We start from the raw sequence: 22,303 nt of genomic DNA, 5'->3' as shown, positions 1-22,303 counted from the left end.
TTAGTAAGAACCTAACATCCACTGAGTTTCCCTTTGAATTTGACATTCTTTGCAATTCTATGATCAATGGTAGGATTTTTGACTCAGTTGCTTGATTTTTCAGCATCATAATCAACATATTATGCAAAGTTAACAATCATTAATGCTATAATGTCAGTCTTTATGTAATACAAATCATATTAATTAAGTCTACAATTGTGCTCTAAGATTGTCCTTCCCAAAGGAGAATGTGCTGGAGTTGAGTGAAACATGATTGTAGAAAGAATAGTCAACTTAATATATTGTTATTCAATATTCCCATGGCTCTGTGATTTTATTGTTTTGAATACCCCTCTAATTGTGTCAATTATAAGTCACAATGCCTTCTATTTTTGTTAGATTTATACATATTCTTACAGAAATCATACACAGATGTCCACCCAATTTTCTGGGAATATAACATTAGATTGTAGTATACTGTGTGTATACCAAAGACCAGGTAAGCTGTTCATTTCTTATCTTTTGCTATCTCCATATAAGTGATCATTCTCCTCTTTATGATTATAATGTATGTCTCATTGACATTATTTATAATATTCCTGTATAGATTTTTGTTGGTACTAATTTATACTTTATTCATCCTGTATATTTCTCCACTTCTTTTTGACTGATTTGAAATGTAAATTCTTCATAGGCTCTAGTGTTCCATGACTCAGAATTCTATAAAATTTCTAGAAGGAGGCTATATTTAACAAGATACATTTTTCTTTCAGGAAGACATTTGGAGTCATTAAAGGTACAGTACAATTTCCCAGAACTTTCCAGCCCACTTCTCTAAAATCCATTTCCTATTATAGTCAATTGCCAATTTGTAGTATCTGTTCAAATTGTACATAGCAGTGGAGAAGAATTCTGGGTTGACTTTTCAACTGCATATCACAGACTGAACAAGAAATATTTTTCACCTATTCCCCATTCACCCCACCATATGGATGAATGAATCAAGCTCTTTTGAGTTGTTGTATATCCTATTGAAGTAAATTCTTAGTATAAGATCATGATCCCAGCAGCCATATTCTTTTGGGAGATAAAACTCTCTATTTTTTTTCTTGCAGATAATTAAAATTATTTTATCTTCATTTAACATTCACTAAATTGTTGGTCAACTTGATGTCCAGGAAAATTTTGTCTGTGAGCCCTGATATTAGAAACAAAGAGTAAAAAAAAAAAAAATTCATTTATTTTTTCTTCTGCTTCTTTAGAGTTACTCTTGGGTACAATAAAGACTCTGCCAGCTTCTGCTTAGAGTTATGTTTTCAACTGAGTGGTTGACAGAAAAGTCCCATTGTGAATTCATAAAGTACATATAGCAGCAAGCCCCTGTAGATAACCTGGAAGCTAGATAACACCCCAGAGAATTATGACATGGGAGCATTCTTCTGCATTCTCTTCCTATTTTGACATATCTGAGATTGTGCTTTTCAAAATTATGGTCCCAAAGCTATGTAGCTCTGATAAAACACTGAGCAAAGTCAATATGAGTCTAGCATGACAAGAGAACCATTCACTATCTCATACCCTAAAGAACAACACTGGTGGATGCTAAGGGTATCTTTGTCCAATTTTTTTTTTTTTCCCCCCAAGAGAGCTAAACCCTATTAAAATAACCATATCATAAATCTTGTTTCACAGAGGGAGAAAGGGACACCAATTTCTAAAGGAAATGTATAGATAAAGTGGGAGAGTCAAACCCCAGTCTATTAATTTCCATATAAATGTTTGGAGGACAAATAATGACTTTGTTTACAGATAGGGAAGCATGAACTCTAAGCAAAGCCTGATAGTGGACAAGATATTTGATTCTCTTTCAATAAAACAAAGCCATTTGGGATGTCTAATTCAACTTTATAGTAATTTAGAAATAATAACTTTGAGCCTAAATAGCTTCCCAAGGAATAGAGAGAATAATTTTAAGAGTCCCTGAAAAGTATATTTTTATTTTTCCTTTCTTGCACACTTGAGTTAAAAAATTATAGATCTTAGTGACCTCCTGTTCTTTGAGTTTTGTGTTAATGGCACAGAGATATTTGTTATTCTAGGATTTCATAACATATATGTTATAACTAACTAGATAAAGATTAATTTAAGGTATGATATATTAATTTTAAATACAATATTATTTTATTCCTTTCAGGAAGAATTTTCCCCTAAATCAAAAGGTTAATGTTTACTTGAATACTTGAATTTGAAAAACATTTTGATTGATTAAGCTGTGTTTAGCTTTATTATTTCTGAATATTTTACTTTTCTGAGTAAATGATTTAAAAAGGGGAAAATATTAATATTTACATGGATATATGATTCTCATCATTGAGGATGTTCTAATAATTAGGTTCACAGCATGTTGATTCCTGTGTATACTGTGATTTTTATCTACATTTTATCATAATTTCTCCACAGCTGAATCTATTTAACTTTTTGGGAGCCCTCTTCTATTTCTCTTGACATCAAAAGGATAATCATGAATTCTCTTTCAACCATTTAACATTTTCTTCATATAATCAGTCCTAAATTCATGCATTTATTTGATGATTTCTCTAAATACATACATAATGTCATCATATAATACACAAATGGGTCCTTTGCAGTAGTTATTATGATTTTTCCAGTCATTATCTAAGTGTCAAACTCTAAATATGAAATCTGAAGAACAAAAAAGGACAGAATTTAGAAGAAAGACTAGCCTTGTCCTGTTTGGATGCATGAGGCAGAACAGTAGTCAGTATAAGTTTTAGAGAAGTTAATTTAAGATGGATATTAAGAAAAATCTACCAATTACAGTTGTCTGAAAGTGGAATAGGATTGAAAGGTGGTCCCACCTTCTTAGAGATCTAAATAAAATAAGGATGATCAGTTGTCAAACATATTAAAATAGATATTTCTTTAATGTAAAAGTTTTCTTCCACCTTGCATATTATATTTTGTCATTCTCCAATTCTTCCATTTTCCATGTTCCTTTGAGATCATAATCTATTAAAAAAATCCAGCAATGATCCATTCATTTGAGTGAAACTAATTTTCTGTCTCTATTCAAGATGTTTCTTGTTTTTTTTTTTTTTTTTTTTTTTTTTTTTTGTTGTTGTTGTTGTTTGTTTGTTTGTTTGTTTTTCTGTCTTGGTGCTTTTTTGATACTCACCTCCATGCATTGGATTAACTTGCTTTTAATCTTTAACTGGGAAAACATCTAGCTTCAAACAAGATACAGCTGAGTCTCCTGCACAAAATCTTTTATTTCCTAGTTTACATTTCTGATCTCTATTACCTCACCTTGCACATTTCTTTTGTATTTTCTTTATATTCTGATGATTATTATGAGGAACAAATGAAATAATGCTTATAAATCATTTTGCAAATCTGAAAGTGTTATGCAAATACGAGCTAATAACTAGGAAGCCAAACTTGTAGTCAATAAATTTGATTCGTGTGCCTTCAAATACACAGATTACCAATAAATCCTAAGCAAACTATGTAATCCATTAATATCCCCAGACAAGTGTTTTTTTAGAGTATGCACACACACATACACACACACACACACACGTGTGTGTGTGTGTATGTGTGTGTGTGTGTGTGTGTGTGTGTGTGTGTGTGTGTGTGTGTGTGTGTGTGTGTGTTTTCAAACTTCCTTCGAAGAGAGAGTTCCCTCACTGGAATTCCCTACATCAGTATTTTTACAGATCCAGCCCCTTGACAAAACAAAGCACTTTGAATATATTATCTATAATGTTGAAGGTATAAATCTCCAAAAGGTAATAATTTCATCTATTTTTCATACTTGTTTCAGCATTTTGTCATAGTACTATAAAATAACAAGTGCTTAATAAATTTGTGATGAATTGTTTACTCAAATTCAATACTAATTAGCACTTTAATGCTGATAGAGGATTTTCTCCATAATAACTTTGTGAGGTCAGTAGTTGAAACACTGGTTATTCCAGTTTTCTAAATGAAGAAACTCACAAAATGATGTGATTTGCTCTGTCACATAGGTAACATGCAAATAGAGATCTATCTTGACTGTAATTACTACTTAGTCTTCACATGCTACTAGGATTTACTAAACTTTACTAAAGTTAACACATTTAATTTTCTTGCATGTAACTTAGTTAGAAAACTAAAGGTAGATAAGCATAATAATTTAGTTACAATAGGATAATATGTAATATAATCAGACTTGAAAAAATTACAATATCCTGAATAAAAATCTGTCAAAGTAAAATGGAGAAAGGAACATTGTATAAAGTTGACTTTGAGATATATCAATGGTACCATCACATTAGGGAAACCAGGAAGTAGAAAACTTGTATAAGATTTTTGATTCAGACAACCACTAAATTGTGGACTTTTTCTTCAACCAAATGAGTTACGAGCACTTTAATCCCTCCACAGTATAGCAGATGGTGACTATGTGTCTTAGTGAAGGAGGTAACCACATCTAAAAAAAAAAAAAAAAATCAGCAATACAATATTCAAAAGAAATGTAGCAGGTGATTAGCTATTTTTTTCAAAATATTTTGCACTGCAAGAATTCATATGGGAATCTTATAAATTGCTTTTTAGACCAAATTAAACAGAATATAATTCACCCTCTCAATTCTATTTCTCTGAATTTTATTATATTTTTTCCTTGAAGGAACCACCATATTACTTGTTACCTCTCTTTGTAAATTCAGTCAATCTTTACTCTTTACTTTCCTTCATTGAAGTGAGACAACTTATTTCATTAATTGCCATGTCATTCTGATTTGCTAATATCCATAAATCTCCCCATTCATTCTAATTTATTTTATTCATTTTATTATTCAATTTATTCATCATTCTAATTTAGTCTTTTATGACATTTAACTTCTATTTCAAATCACTCCAAATTTAGTTAGCTGCTTCATTCAGGGAAGGGATTTTTTTTATTGTTGTGTTTATACTCATGGAATTTACCATAATACCTGGAATGCCCTTAAATATTTATTGAACTAAATTGATTTTCCCTAAGGCATATGTCTGGCTAAGTTACTACTTAACTCAAAGGTCTTCAGGGGTTGTCTATGATGCTTAGAAAATGATGTCTGGATTTTAAGAATTCTTTAAAATATGGGTCAAAATGCCTTGTTACTTTAAAGTACTTATGTTCACAGAATCTAAAGTCCAGCTATTATCATTAATATTTATTTTATCTATGTTGTTTTTCTGAGATTGTCTGCTAATTCTGAATGACATTTTCTCCTATTTTCACATCCCAGAAATTATTCATTCTCATTTTTTCTATGAAATATTTATTTGTTCTCTGATACACTGTTTCCCAGTTCTTAAAAAAAAAAAAAAAAACTCATTAAAATAACACATCCATATATGGATACATAACTTTGTTTATTTTTCTGTAGAATGAAAGCTTCTTGAGCACAAGAACTATGGTTCTTGTCTTAGTATCCTCAGTGCATAACACAGTGCTTTGAATTCATTGAAGGTATTTTTAAAATCTTATTTGCTGTTGTTGCTATCATAATCATATACAAAGGGTATTTATTCCAATACAAATTAAAATCACTGATCATTCCTATGATTTAACAGAAATGAAAAATCAGAATTCATTTTCCATCTTTTTTATTTTCCCTCTGTATACATTTAGTTCAACAAACCATTTAAAATGCATGTAAGATATATCGTAAGCCTATCTTTTAAAAAAAAAATTATTTCCAAAAATGTAATGTTATTTAATTCTGGATTTTAGGGAAGCCTATCAGAATGTCTATACACTGCAATCAATGTCAATAGAGATCTACTGTCTTGAACTTAAATACAGCAATACAATGAGCTAAGTGAAGCAAAGAAATATCAACATCAATATATACTTGAGTCTAAAGGGCAAATGAATGGGAAAAACAAAACAAAACAAAACAAACAAACAAACAAAAAACAAACAAACAAAAAACCTATTCTTCCCATATGGGAAACTTGCTCATGAGAGTTTATATAGTTTATATTTCTAGCAAAATTGTCCACATCTCAACTGAAGTCACTCCCTTTATATTGATGCCACTATCATGGAAGCTTGGGATACTTCCTCTTCCTTCTCTTTCTCCATAAGTCACATGATTTAATGATCTTACTTCTCAGACTGTTTGACATTCTATTATGTTGTTCCCTCTATGAAACATAATAATGTCCTATCGAATGTGTAAACTAGAAGCAAGGCCTTTTTTAATTCAAAACATAATTGAATTTGAGATATTCTTGGAAATGTCAATTAACAATTTCTAACTCTCAGGATTGCTTGCTTTCCCACAAATATTCAAATATTTGTTACCATTATTAAAAGGCTTTTACTTTTTTTCTTTGGATTAATTAATTAATTCATAGAATTATAGAAAACCAGAGCAAATATCTATTTAGGACTATTTTGTTCTATCCACAAAATAAATAATATCTCTTTTATACCATAGGGGAAAAAAATATTTGCTTAACAATTTCAAAGTGGAATTCTAATACTTTCTTCTTCTTCCTTAGAAATTATTTATGACTTAGCTTTTATTAACATAGAAAGTAAATCCATTTCTTTAAAATTTGCACTATGACCACTTTTCTTCTCCCAAATTTAAAAAACAAACAAACAAAAAAAAGTGAAGTGATTACCCTTTTACCTAATTTAGATCATCATAAAACTCATGCATTTAGAATATCATATTTTTCTGTCAGATCTTTCTGATTCTATTCCAATCAACCCTATAAACATGTATTCTATATTTTGATAAAGGCTCTCTGTTAAGCGATAAAGATAAAATCAATGGAAACCATCACTTAAGGAAATTATCTGCAAAGCAAATGCAAAATAATTTGGGGGACAGAGGCAGGAAGAATAAGAACAATTGTGAAATCATGAAAGAATATATATTTAAGAAATGTCTACTGTGTTGCTTAAAGTAAGCTGTTGATAGCAAATGATTCAAGTAATGAAGAATATTCTATACATAGACTATAGGAGAGCATACTGAGAAAAACCCCAGAGATGGGATATTCCATATGCAAATTACAAAATTACTCATTTCAAATGAAAAATAATGAATTTAAAGAGGGAGAGTAAGGGTTGTCTATGATATTTAGCTAAATTTAATAGTGGAGGTACAACTGTAACAAGTGACATTTTCTTTTTTTTTTTATTTTTTTATTAAAACTTTTTATTTTCAAAAAATATGCATGTATTATTTTTTAACATTGACAGTTGCATAGCCTTGTGTTCCAAATTTCCCCCTCCTCCCCACACCCTCTCTCCTAGATAGTAAGCAATCCAATATATGCTATTCAATATTCAATATATGTAAAAATATTTATACAATTATCATTTTTTTTTACAATATTATCCCTTGTATTCATTTTTCCAAATTATCCCCCACCTCCCTTCACTCCCTCCCCCCATGACAGGTAATCCCATATATTTTACATGTGTTACAATGTAACCTAGATACAATATATGTGTGTAAATACCATTTTCTTGTTGCACATTAGGTACTAGATTCTGAAGGTATAAGTAACCTGGGTAGATAGACAGTAGTGCTAACAATTTACATTCGCTTCCCAGTGTTCCTTCTCTGGGTGTAGTTATTTCAGTCAATCATTGATCAACTGGAAGTGAGTTGGATCTTCTTTATGTTGAAGATATCTACTTCCATCAGAATACCTCTTCATACAGCATTGAAGTGTACAGCAATCTTCTGGTTCTGTTCATTTCACTCAGCATCAGTTGATGTAAGTCTCTCCAAGCCTCTCTGTATTCCTCCTGCTGGTCATTTCTTATAGAGCAATAATATTCCATAACCTTCATATACCATAATTTACCCAACCATTCTCCAATTGATGGGCATCCATTCGACTTCCAGTTTCTAGCTACAACAAAAAGAGCTGCCACAAATATTTTGGCACATACAGGTCACTTTCCGCTCTTAGTTTGACAACTTTTTGGGCATAGTTCCAAATTGCTCTCCAGAATGGCTGGATTCTTTCACAACTCCACCAACAATGTATCAGTGTCTTAGTTTTCCCACATCCCTTCCAATATTCATCATTATTTGTTCCTGTCATTTTAGCCAATCTGACAGGTATATAGTGATATCTCAGAGTTGTCTTAATTTGCATTTCTCTGATCAGTAGTGATTTGGAACACTATTTCATATGAGTGGAAGTAGTTTCAATTTCATCATCTAAGAATTGTCTCTTCATATCCTTTGACCATTTATCAATTGAAGAATGGCTTGATTTCTTATAAATTCGGGTCAGTTCTCTATATATTTTGGAAATGAGACCTTTGTCAGAACCTTTACTTTTAAAAATATTTTCCCAATTTGTTACTTCCCTTCTAATCTTGTTTGCATCAGTATTGTTTGTACAGAAACTTTTTAGTTTGATGTAATCAAAATCTTCTATTTTGTGATCAATAATGATCTCTAGTTCTCCTCTGGTCATAAATTCCTTGCTCCTCCACAGGTCTAAGAGGTAGACTATTTTCTGTTTCTCTAATCTATTTATGATCTCATTCTTTATGCCTAAATCATGGACCCATTTTCATCTTATCTTGGTATATGGTGTTAAGTATGGATCCATATCTAATTTCTGCCATACTAATTTCCAGTTTTCCCAACAGTTTTTTCCGAATAATGAATTTTTGTCCCTAATGTTGGTATCTTTGGGTTTGTCAAAGAATAGATTGTTATAGATGTACTCTTTTTTGTCCTTTGTATCTAATTTGTTCCACTGATCTACTGGTCTATTTCTTAGCCAGTACCAAATGGTTTTGGTGACTGCTGCTATATAATATAGCTTTAGATCAGGTACACTTAGACCACCTTCCTCTGACTTTTTTTTTTCATCGGTTCCCTTGCAATTCTCGACCTTTTATTCTTCCATATGAATTTTGTTGTTATTTTTTCTAGGTCATTAAAATAGTTTCTTGGGAGTCTGATTGGTATAGCACTAAATAGATAGATTAGTTTGGGGAGTATTGTCATCTTTATTATATTTGCTCAGCCTATCCAATTATTAGTCTTTCCAATTATTTAAATCTGACTTTATTTTTGTGGCAAGTGTTTCATAATTTTGCTCATATAATTCCTGACTATTCTTTGGTAGCTGGATTCCCAAACACTTTATACTCTCAACATTTGTTTGGAATGGAATTACTCTTTGTATCTCTTGCTGTTGCATTTTGTTGGTGATATATAAAAATGCTGAGGATTTATGTGGATTTATTTTGTATCCTGCCACTTTGCTAAAATTCTGAATTATTTCTACTAGCTTTTTAGCAGAGTCTTTGGGGTTCTCTAAGTATACCATCATGTCATCTGCAAAGAGTGATAGTTTGATTTCCTCATTTCCTACTCTAATTCCTTGAATCTCTTTCTCGGCTCTTATTGCTGAGACTAGCGTTTCTAGTACTATATTGAATAGTAATGGTGATAGTGGGAAACCTTGTTTCACTCCTGATCTTACTGGGAAAGGTTGCAGTTTATTTCTATTGCATATTATGCTTACAGACGGTCTTAAATATATGCTCCTGATTATTCTAAGGAATAATCCATTTATTCCTATACTCTCAAGAGTTTTTAGTAGGAATGGATGTTGGATTTTGTCAAATGCTTTTTCTGCATCTATTGAGATGATCATATGGTTTTTATTAATTTGATTATGAATATGGTCAATTATACTAATAGTTTTCCTAATATTAAACCAGCCCTGCATTCCTGGAATAAATCCTACTTGATCATAGAGTATTATCCTGGGGATGATTTTCTGAAGTCTTTTTGCTAATATCTTATTTAATATTTTAGCATTAATATTCATTAAGGAAATTGGTCTATAATTTTCTTTCTCAGTTTTCGATCAACCTGGTTTAGCTATCAGTATCATGTCTCTGTCATAAAAGGAGTTTGGAAGGACTCCTTCATCCCCTATTTTTTCAAATAGTTTATATAACATTGGGGCTAATTGTTCTTTAAATGTTTGGTAGAATTTACATGTTAATCCATCTGGTCCTGGGTATTTTTTCCTGGGGAGTTGATTAATAGCTTGTTCTATTTCTTTTTCTGAAATGGGACTATTTAAGTAATTTATCTCCTCCTCTGTTAATCTAGGAAGCCTATATTTTTGGAGGAAGTCATCCATTTCCCTTAAGTTATCAAATTTATTGGCATAAAGTTGGGCAAAGAACTCCTTATTATTTCTCTAATTTCCTCTTCACTGGTGGAAAGATCCTCCTTTTCATTTGTAAGACTTACAATTTGATTTTCCTCTTTCTTTTTTCTGATTCGATTTACCAAAGGTTTATCTATTTTATTTGCTTTTTCATAAAACCAACTCTTGTTTTTATTTATTAATTCAATAGTTTTTTTTTTTTTTTTTTTACTTTCAATATTATTGATTTCTCCTTTTAATTTTTGTATTTCAAGTTTAATTTTTGGATGGGGGTTTTTAATTTGGGCTTTTTTTTAGCTTTTTAAGTTGCAAGACCAACTTCGTTAATCTTCTCTTTCTCTATTTTCTTCACATAAGCCTCTATAGATATAAAATTTCCACTTATTACCGCTTTAGCTGCATCCCACAGATTTTGTTATGATGTCTCATCATTGTCATTATCTTGGATGAAATTATTAATTGTTTCTATAATTTGCTCTTTCACCCAGTCATTCTTTAAGATGAGATTATTCATTTACTAATTACTTTTTGTTCTATTTACACCTAACATTTTACTGATTGTAGCTTTTATTGCACTGTGATCTGAGAAGTAGGCATTTATTATTTCTGCCTTCCTACATTTAATTTTGAGATCTTTATGTCTTAGTATATGGTCAATTTTTGTATAGGATCCATGAACTGCTGAGAAGAAAGTATATTCCTTTCTATCACCATTCAGTTTTCTCCAAAGGTCTTTCGTACCTGGTTTTTCTAATGTTCTATTTACTTTTTAAATTTCTTTCTTATTTGTTTTGTGGTTTGATTTGTCTAAATCTGAGAGTGCAAGGTTGAGATCTCCCACTATTATAGTTTTACTGTCTATTTCTTCTTGCAACTCTCTTAACTTTACCTTTAGAAAGTTAGATGCTATACCACTTGGTGCATGTATGTTTAGTATTATTATGGCTTCATTATTTATGCTACCTTTCAGCAGGATATAGTTTCCTTCCTTATCTCTTTTAACTAGATCAACATCTGCTTTTGCTTGATCTGAGATAAGGATAGCTACCCCTGCTTTTTTGGCTTTACCTGAAGCATAATAGATTCTGCTCCAACCTTTTGCTTTTACTCTATATGTATCTCCCTGCTTTAAGTGTGTTTCCTGTAAATAACATATTGTAGGGTTCTGATTTTTGATCCAGTCTGCTATCTTTCTCCTTTTGATGGGAGCGTTCATCCCATTCACATTTACAGTTAAAATTACTAATTCTGTATTTCCTGCCATCATGTTATCCCCAGAGTATGCTTTTTCCCTTGACCCCCTGAACCCTTTCCCCAATATTTAATTTATATAACCCCTTGTGACGCGCAGCCCTCCCTTTTTTTAGTATCCCTCCACCCTCCCTCCAAGTCCCTTCCCTTATTCTCCTTTTCCTTTTCCCTTTTCCTCTCCCCCCTTTTAATGAGGTAAGAGAGAATTCTCTGAAAAACAGATATGTCAATTATTTACTCTTTGAGCCTCTTCTGAGAACTGTAAGATTCACACAATGTTTCTCTCCCTCTCTAAATTCCCTCAGATATGCTGTATTTTCTATGCCTCTTCCTGGGATGCACTTTCCCTCTTTTTATCACTCCTTCCCCTTTTTCTGATACTACCCATTTCCCTTTACTACACCCCTCCTTTTTTGCTTTTATATCAGTAAAATCAAATTATACATGCATATTTTCTATATACTCACAACAGAGATACAGTTCTCAAGGGTTCTGTGTACCTTTTTCTGTTTCTCTTCAGTCTTTTGCATGTACATCAAATTTTTTGTTTAAGTCTGGTTTTTTTCATTAGAAACATATGGAATTCCTCTATTTCATTGAATGACCATCTTCTTCCTTGGAAAAAGATGCTAAACTTAGCTGGGTAGTTTATTCTTGGTTGCAACCTTTTATCTTTTGCCTTACGGAATATCAGGTTCCAGGCCCTTCTATTTTTTAATGTTGAGGCAGCAAGATCTTGTGTGATCCTTATTGTGTCACCTTGTTATTTAAATTGTTTTTTTTTTTCTAGCTGCTTGCAAGATTTTCTCCTTTGTGTGGTAATTCTGCATCTTAGACACAATATTGTGTGGTGTTCTTTTTTTAGGGTCTCTTTCAGAAGGAGATCAATGAATTCTTTTGACATCACTTTCCATTCTGTTTCTATTATCTCTGGACAGTTCTCTTTGATAATTTCCTGTAAAATAGAATCTAGGCTCTTTTTTTGGTCATAGATTTCGGGAAGTCCAATGATCCACAGATTATCTCTCCTAGATCTATTTTCCAGGTCTAAAGATTTTCCCAGTAAGTATTTGACATTGTTCTCCAACTTCTCATTTTTTTTGGTTTTGTTTTGTTTTGTTTGCCTGATTCTTGGGTTCTCTGTGAATCATTCATTTCTATTTGTTCCATCCTGAATTTTAAGGAGTTATTTTCTTCATTCACAGTTTTTAATTCTTTTTGTAAATGCCTAATTTCGTTTTTAAATGAATTATTTTGCTCTATTGAATTTTTTTCCATTTCCCTAATTTTGTTTTTTTTTTTGAGAATTATTTTCTTTTTCCAATTCAGAAATCCTATTTTATTGAGACTTTTTTATCTTTTCCAATTCAGGAATAATACTTTCCTGTGATTTTTTAACCTTGTCTAATTCACAAATTTTGTTTCCCTGCATCTCCTGTGAATTCTTTATTTTTTCCAACTCCAATTTTGGAATGTTGTTATTCTCTATTATAGCTTCTCTTTCCTTTACTCATTTTTCTTCAAACTCTCTTAATTTTTAATAGTCTCTTCTAGGAGAGAGTTATGTGATGGGGGGCAGGAATTGTTCCCCTTTAGGTTGTTATCTGCCGACTCTCTGCTGTTAACTTCATCGGCGCTGGATACCCATTGTTTCTCTGTGTAGAAGGAATCGATAGTTTTTCTTTTCTTTTTACTCTTATTTAAAAAATCTTTTGGGGTCTGTCCCTGGGGTAGGAAATTATTTATTTATTTCTTGACCAGCTTCCTCCCAGACTGGATGGATGCAGTGGCTCCTGCACCTAAGCTAAGAGAGAGCTCTGGGAGAGAGTTCCCCACCCCCTCCCTGCAAGTGCCTCAGAGGTGATTAGCAGGACTGTACTGTGAGGGCACTGTGTGTCCTAGCGACTTTCCTGAGGTTTAAGACTGAACAGTAAAGGTGACACAAAGCCCAGCCTATGTGTCCCAGTGGGGTGTTGATGTCAGCAGCAGGTGATGTGAAAATCCCCTTTGCTTAAACTGGAAGTGTCTGCCCTGAAACTGTGGTCCCTATTTCGAAGGTTCTGCTTCTCTGGGACTTAAGGGGCTGAGTTCCATAGCCTCCAGCCAAGCAAGGCACTATGAGTTACCACCCCGCCCACTTTTCAATCTCTTAACTACCCCCAGGTGAAAGCCTGGACAGCCTATGTCGGCCACACCCACAGTGCCTAGATCTGCTGAGTCACTTCTGGGTTGGGGAGGTTCTAGTATCTAGCTTATATTTTGAAGTGGCTTGATTTCTCTTCTGAACTTCTGTTTTATATGCAGAGAAGAGCTAACAGCCTGTGCCAGATTCCTCTATCTCAGTGGCTTCTCTGATCCCAGAGCCATCCCCAGTGAGATTGGCACAGTGTGCCACCACCCAACTGTCTGTGCTGGCCTCTTTTTTTTCCTCCCTTGGGAACTAACCTTTTCTATTGAAACTCCAGATTCGCTTCAGCTGGTAAGTCGGGCTTCCAGTCATTGTGGTATCTATCAGTCCAGCGCTATTTTTGAGGCTAATTTATCTAATTGGTTGTGAGGGAAGAAAAGAGCTTACAGGATTGCATGTATCTTCTCCGCCATTGTGGCTCTGCCCCCTAAGTGACATTTTCTTAACAATTTAAGTTTATAAAATGTTGTCATAATAAAGACTGTTGAATATATAGTATCATAATAATATTAACACTTCTGTTTACTCTTTGCTCCATTTTGAATTTTCACCATGATAAGCAAGAAAAGTTCGGAAAAGTTCAGGAAAAGTTCAGGATGCTTTCAAACTGTGGAAAATTTCATAGATTAACTAGATCTTAATTTCTTATTTGAGCAGGATACATTAACTGAAGAAATTGGAAGTCAATTTCCTTCTCTTGTTATAGTAACTATTCTGCCTCCTAATTTTCAGGTACTTTATTGATTTTTTTTTTCTCTTTCCTCAGTTTCTCTGAGAGTCTGATGGGATTTTGAGGGTGTATAGCTATTCACTCATTGACTTAAGCCTCCATGTTACCTTCCCTCAATTTCAGAGCTCCCCTTCTTCCCAGTTCCATTTACCCACTTTATGGTCATATTAGTTTGCATAAAGTATTATTTACTACAAAGCCATTGTTAGAATAAATTTACAAATATTACTCCCCAATTCTGACATAGTAACACCTGAGGAATGGGTTATAGGCTCAAATGGGCTTGAATCACAGCACCTTGACTTTTCAAAGGTTCCATGCTGAGATGGTACCTACATTTGTCTGTGATCCATGGCTCAAGCCCAGTACAGAGACTTTTCCACATGTGTCCCAAACTGAAAGACAAATGAAAGCAAGCAGAACAATAAGCACTGTTTTCAAGTCCATAAATGGGTCATTTACGACATGATTCCTAAGCTCAGGGTATAATGAACATTCATTCCTGGACATTGCTGGAGAAACATAGAAAGAAAAGGAATGAAAGACAAAAAAGAAACACACACACACACACACACACACACACACACACACACAGAAACAGAGAGACTGAGAGACAGAAAGACAGAGAGACAGAGACAGAGACAGAGATACAGATACAGAGATAGAGACCTAGAGAGAGCAACAGAGACTCAAAGAGAAAAAGACAGTAAAAGAAAAAAGATGGAGATAAAAATATTGAGAGAGAGAGAGAGAGAGAGAGAGAGAGAGAGAGAGAGAGAGAGAGAGAGAGAAAGAAAGAAACAGATAGAAATATAAACCACAGAGAGAAAAAGGAACAAATACAGAGAAAGAGACAAAGCCAGAGAAATAGAAGAAAAAAGAAAGCCTAAACATGACAGAAACTAAGAGATAGAGAGACAGAGAGAGACTGAAAGAGCAGACTGCTTCAATCTAATAATTTTATGTATATAGTTTATTCTATTCATTCACTGGAAAGTGGCTATTTCCCACCTACATATTAAGAGAACTAGAATGTCATCTTTTGGAATTAGATTTCAGGGCACATTCCACAGGGATATATCCATCTTAGGTGATTTGAATATACCCAATAAATGTGTGTTACAATCCTATGAGTAGGAGCCAGAAGTTCAAGTATCAATGACACTCAGATTTAGGACTCTGCCTCTTACTTCCAATGTAACATTCTTGATCTTAAAAATAAATGCCTAAACGAAATAGGTTCTAAAATTCATTTTACCTCCCAAGTTTATCTTTCTGTGATCCTAAAAGTTTTTCATAACCTAATATTCTTCCTTAATTTGCTTTTGATTTTTCTTAACAAAAGATTTTCATGAATTATTCCAGCAGAAAACTCTCATTTGCACAGTTACATTTAAAGAGAAACCAAAGTAAAATTTGAAATATGATTCTATGTATCTATTTGACTAGATATTATAATTTATTCTACATAAATATATCAGGCTAGATTTATATTAAATATTAGAATTTTTTCTTTCTCTTTCCTTCTGTTCCTCCATCTCTTTCTTTTCTTTTTCTTTCCTCCTTTCTTGCTTTTTGTCCTTCCCTATTTTCTCCTGCTATCTCTCTTCCAGAGAGTACATTATTAAACCTTTGTCAATGGAGTTAAAAACAACAAAAATAAACATTTATATGATTGTCTTGTATTAAGAATCAAGGAAGGAATAAAAGAGAGTGCAGATAATAAAGAAAGGGGGAAATAATAATATAAAAATTATAATGTCTATAAAAATGAAACAAAATGTGAAAGAGAAAATGTTTTGCATCAAATTATAGACTAATTAGACAACAGCAAAATACATATATGTGTATGCATACATGTATGTTTATTACACATAAGTGTGAATATAAACATAGACAATTAAAATAAAATATACAATCAACTATCTGAAGTCCTTTTTTTTTCCTTCCCTTAAAACCATAGAATCTTCCATGTAACAACTATTTCCACTCCCCAAAATAACTCCCTACTGATCCTGTGCATGTACATCTTCCCATTTGTAGTTTTAAAAAGAGTAATTTTACAGATGAGTAGAGATTTTTCATTGTGTGAGATTTCCATTTGAAAAATATCCCCTGTACAAATTAATTACTTTATTCCACCAGGGAGAAAAATCTCTTCAAAAACTACAAGTTATAGAGGAATAACTAGTGCAGCAGAACAAGATCAGAATTGTTTATGGGTGAAATTATATAAATAATTCTTTCCTCCTAAAACAATCATTCACTGTCAAAAGCTGTGTCCTCATGTCACTGGTGGAAGCTACTTTCTTAGACATGACCCTGATTACTCCATAAGCATATATAATATCTATATTTATATCTATCATTCTATCTATCCATCTATTTATCTATCTGTCTGTAAGTTTTTATCTTCTTCTTAACTCTCAAGAAATACCAAATTTTTATGACTGCCACATTTTAGGTTCTTCATAATTCGGTGTTACCCATCTTGAAAGTTTTTTTTTTTTTTCTCTTATAACTGCTCCCCCAAAATTTTATGCATAGTTAAGTTGAATTATTCCCTTCTTCTAAATACATGATGAGCTCATATTGCTTGCTGTTCTCAGAATGCTCCTCTCCATTTCTGTCTGGATTTCAACTAATCCTTATTTCCCATTTCTGCTATGTAATCTATTCTGAATTCTGGATTAATAGTAAACTTTCTCCTGAGATCTCAAATTGGTTATCCACTTTTGGAATTATGGGTAATAGAGTGATTTTCATACTATACTCCCTTTTAGACTGCTAATTCCATAAGATTAAGGAACAAGTCTCATTGAAATTTTTTTATCTCTTTTGCTGGTGCACATGATTTACTTAGAAACAGTACTTATTGATCATTGAACTAATACATCAAAGAGATGTGAGTTTTTTTAATACTACAAATTCTCATTTTAACCTGTCTCTCATACTCCACTAATAACTTCTCTGAAAAATGCTAATTTTTGGCTACATTTTTGAAATACAAACTTACATTTCATTAAAATCATTGCTTCAATGACCATATATTTGTTCCTGAAAACTCTTACTAGCTTTGTGATCCTCATCAGGAAAACATGACTTCCATGAGCGTTCTTTATTTCTCTACCCATAGTTTATTTTAACATGTTATCTTACTTGCATTTTAAAAAAAAATTGATCTTAATAACAGTTTTTTGAATTAGTTGTCATTTGTACAGAAACATAGAAACATAGGCTAACCATAGTAAAGTGATTTATAAAGGACCTTTCAGTTAATTACATAGAACATGATTTGTGATAAATTTGCAACTATGTTCAAACTCCAACTTTTATCTCATATCTAATTCAAAGATTGGATGATTTACTATAGCAATGTAACCTTTTGATCTGTTAAAGCAAAACTTCTTGAAAGGAATGGTTCTTTACTATCTCGGTATAAATAGTATAGACAATGGTAAATGTCTATGGAATGCATATAAAAATATGCGGAATGTTGTATCCATATACAACATTTGCTAAATTTTGATCAGCATAAAGGGTAAATGAGATTCTCTCTTGATTTTAAGTTTTTGTGATTCTGTGATATAAAGGATTTTAAAATGGAAGAGACTTTGTAGAACTTCTGGTTAAAATATAATTTAAATGAGTGAACTGAGACCCAAAGAGATAAATCCACATATTTATGAGATCATAGATTTAGAGTTGAAAGGGATCATAAGAACTATCTAGTCCAAACTCCTCATTTTCAAGATAAATTACTAGACGCAAAACAATAAAGAGGTGCAAAATGAATCATTAGTAATAATGGGTTGTAAGCATGAGAGTAAGTAATTGAATACAACTACTCCAGACTTGAAACTCAATATCCTACCCACTGCAACATGTTTCCCGTAAATCATTACATGACTTCTATACCTAATGAGGCAGGTATTATTATGTTCATGCTACAGAAGAAAAAAAATTGAGGTACTAAATTAAGTAAATATGTCTTAAATTAAATTTTGGTTATATTTTTGTTTGTTTTGTCAACATTTATCTATTGATCCCTTTTTCTTCTCTCCTTCTAGATCAAATAATACTTTTTGTTTTTGTTTTTGGTTTTTAAGGAAGAAGAGAAGAAATCAGCAAAAAGATCAATATATGAAAAAATATATTAAAAATCCAATATTCCATATAAATGGACTTCTCACGTATTCCAAAAAACAGGATCAGCATGGGTGATTCCTCTCATAAGTCTTCTTTGGTACCACGGTCTTTTTTATAATTTTTAGACATTCAACTTTTGCATATTGTTCTTATCATTTTCTTTATTAAAATCACTGTTATTTTCTTGACTTTGTTTCACCCTGTTAATAGTTCGTGTGAGATTTTCCGTGCTTCTATGTATTCATCATATTACTTCTTTCTCAGGTAAAATAAATTAATTTATATTCATGCACCAAAATGTGTTCAGTCATTCTCTAATCAACTAATATCTATATTGCTTTTAGTTCTTTCCTATGAATATTGTGACATATATAGAGATAATCTTTCTTCCTTTTAATTATGTCCTTAGAGTGTTAGTCTAAAACTGAAATCTATTACTCGAGAAGTGAAAGGGCATAGATAATTTAATTATTTTCATAGTTTTTTTTGAAATTATACTGATTAACAGCTGCAATAGCAATGCACTATTGTGCCTACCTTCCCATCACAAGCCTCAAACTGATCATTTCTATCTCTGGTCATCTTTAATGAATGACTTTCTGCCTGAGATATAAAAATTAAGATCGTAGTATTCTGTAACACCACCTTAAAATGCCCATACTTCATCTCTCAATTCTAAAGAATCAAAGATGTGATTTTCAAAAGTAGGACTTGAATCCCAGGACTTATTTCTTATCTCTTTGATGGGAATCCAATAAAGCTAGAAACCATGAAAAGGATTTAGGACAAGGAAAATCTTGCTTATATTAGAGATGGGAATATGAGAGATGAGACTATTAAGAGAACAAAAATTTACCACATCTTTCTAAGTTGCAACTCCTTTCTATGGTTGCTCTACTACATGGCAGGATGCATTTAGAAACACTATTACCTCTAAAAGATCAAGTGATGAATACATGTGTTCTTGTAGTACCAAAAATTGTCTTGGAAGACCTCTGAACATATGGACATTAAGATGACCATATCGCCATAGTAATATTAATTTATTTGCTTATAAAAATGACAGATATTCCAGACCCAACTCAAAATGTCCTTTGCTGAATACTATTACTACTACTGCTACTACTATTACTATTAATACTAATACTATCACTACTACCACCACCCCACCACCACTACTACTACTACTATTTTTTGGAACAAAAAAATATTTTTCTTAATAACTATAACTGTTCAATTAGGATGGCCACCTCAAAGAAGTACTATTTTCAAGCCTGCTAATGAACTTCAACAGAATTTGTATATCCATTCATTGAGTACATTATAGAGAAGAACAACTTTAGGCAGGTATATGTTAGAATAGGTAAATCTGAAAGATGTACTTAGCTTTGATATTTTGCAATTCTAAGAAGTTATAATTTCACTGGACTTCTGTTTCCTTATCATACAGTATATCTTTTTCAATTTCCTACTACATCTAAAATTACCTATATATACCACAACATTCCCCAACTGAGGGCATGTACTCATTTTCCATTTTTTTTGCTATCACAAATAGGAGCTGCTACAAACATTTTTGCACATATGGCTTCTTTTCCCTCTTTATGATTTTTTTTTTTTTTTTTTTTTTTTTTTTTGTATACAGATGTAGTAATGACACTGCTGGGTCAAAGAGTATGCACAGTTTTATAGTGCTTTAGACATAGTTCTAGATTGCTCTACAGAATGGTTGGATCAATGCACTACTCCAAAAAAAATGCATTAGTATCTCAATTTTCCCACATTCCCCTCCAAATTTTATCATCAACATTTTCTGTTTTCTTAATCAATCTAAGAAGTATGAGGTGGTACTTCAGAGTTGTTTGAATTTGCATTTTTCTAATCAATAGTGATTTAGAACATTTTTTCATAAAACTAGAAATGGCTTTAATTTAGACATCTGAAATTTTTTTCAAATCCTTTGATCATTTATCAATTGGGAAATGACTTATATTCTCATAAATTGGCACAGTGGTTTATATATTTTAGAAATGATACTTTTAGAAAATTGTTGGCATAGCTGATTATATTAAGAGTCAAACTGACAAAAATCATATGATTTTGTCATAGATGCAGAAAAAAAATGACAAAATCCAACACCCATTTCTATTAAACACACTAGAGAATATAGGAATTTCCTTAAAATGAGCAGTAGCATCTATTTAAAATCATCAGCAAGCATCATAAATAATGGAGATAAACTATGACCATTTTAAATAAGATAAGGGGTAAAAAAAAGGTTGCACACTATCACCATTACCATTCAATAATGTATTAGAAATGTTAGCTTTGGCAATAAGAGAAAAATATATTAAAGGACTTATAGTAGATAATGTTAATATTTGAAGATGATATGATGATATATTCAGAAATCCCTAGAGAATAAACTAAAAAAAAAAAAAAAAAAAAAAAAAAAAAAACCTAGAAAAAAATTCACAATATAGCAAATTTGCAGGATACAAAAAATACCCATAAACCATCACCATTTTTATATACTACCAAGAAAATGCAGCAGCAAGAAATAAAAGGAGAAATTCCATTTACAATAACAGTAGATAACATAAAAATATTTGGGAGTCTATCTTCCAAGGCAAGTTCAGAAACTATATGAACTCAACTTCAAAACAATTTCCACACAAATAAAGTCAGATCTAATCAGTAGGAAAAAATATCAAGTGCTCATGTGTAGGCATGAGCCTACACATTATCTGTCTGTCTATCTATCTATCTATCTATCATTATCCTATTTATCTATATATTTTATAAAACTTGTTAAATTAAAATTTTAATGTTAATATATCATTATGTTTATATATTAAATACATATTCAATATAATCTATAATAAATAGATAAACAATAAATTATATTACATATTGTATATATTATTACATAACATATAACATAATAATATATACATTATATAATATAATATGTGAAATATATAATATAAAAATAATATAGCATATAATATTATAATAAAATATATAATGTATAATAAATATAATAATGTATTATTATTAAAAGTATTAAGACATATTATTAGATATTATATTACCACATATTATAATTATATATGTAATATAAATTTATCATTATATATATTATATTATTATATATAATACATATATATTAAAATATAATAATAAATAAATAAAATATATAGCTAAGCTAAAAATGGGTTCATGATTTAAATATAAAGAGTAATATTATAAACAAGTTAGAAGAACAAAGAATAGCTTTACCTCTCAGATTGATGGACAATTAAGGGATTTATGGCCAAAGAAGAACTAGAGTATAATATTGGATACAAAATAGATAATTTTGATTATATTAAGTTAAAACTTTTCTGTACGAAACAAAACCAATGCAGACCAGATTAGAAGGAAGCAATAAACTGGGGGAAATATTTACATTCAAGGGTTCTGATAAAGGGCTTCATTTCTAAACTATATAGAGAACTGACTCATAGTTATAAGATATGAAGTCATTCTCCAATTGATAAATGGTCAAAGGATATGAGCAGATAATTTTCAGATGAAGGAAGTAATGCCATTTATAATCATATGAAAAGGTGCTCTAAATCCCTATTGATCAGACAAAAGATTATTAATACAACTCTAAGGTATCACTACGCACCTCTCTGATTGGTTAAGATTAGATAAAAATATAATGACGAATGTTAGAGGGGATGGGGGAAAGTGGGACAATAATACATTGTTTCTGGAGTTGT

At 31.6% G+C, this 22,303-nt stretch overlaps 1 long non-coding RNA gene across 1 annotated transcript; it reads left to right on the top strand.

Annotated features, from left to right (window-relative positions):
• The first annotated feature begins 7,623 nt into the window (after positions 1–7,623).
• On the top strand, positions 7,624–18,817 carry LOC141547991 (uncharacterized). The gene is made up of 4 exons (XR_012483715.1): positions 7,624–7,776; positions 13,771–13,945; positions 14,312–14,386; positions 18,494–18,817. It is a non-coding gene; the product is annotated as an uncharacterized LOC141547991 (long non-coding RNA).
• Positions 18,818–22,303: the final 3,486 nt, after the last annotated feature.

Source organism: Sminthopsis crassicaudata, chromosome 6 (assembly GCF_048593235.1).
Source record: "Sminthopsis crassicaudata isolate SCR6 chromosome 6, ASM4859323v1, whole genome shotgun sequence".
NCBI lineage: Eukaryota > Metazoa > Chordata > Mammalia > Dasyuromorphia > Dasyuridae > Sminthopsis > Sminthopsis crassicaudata.
Note: the sequence above shows the minus strand (reverse complement) of the source record. Positions and strands in the feature narration are given on the sequence as shown.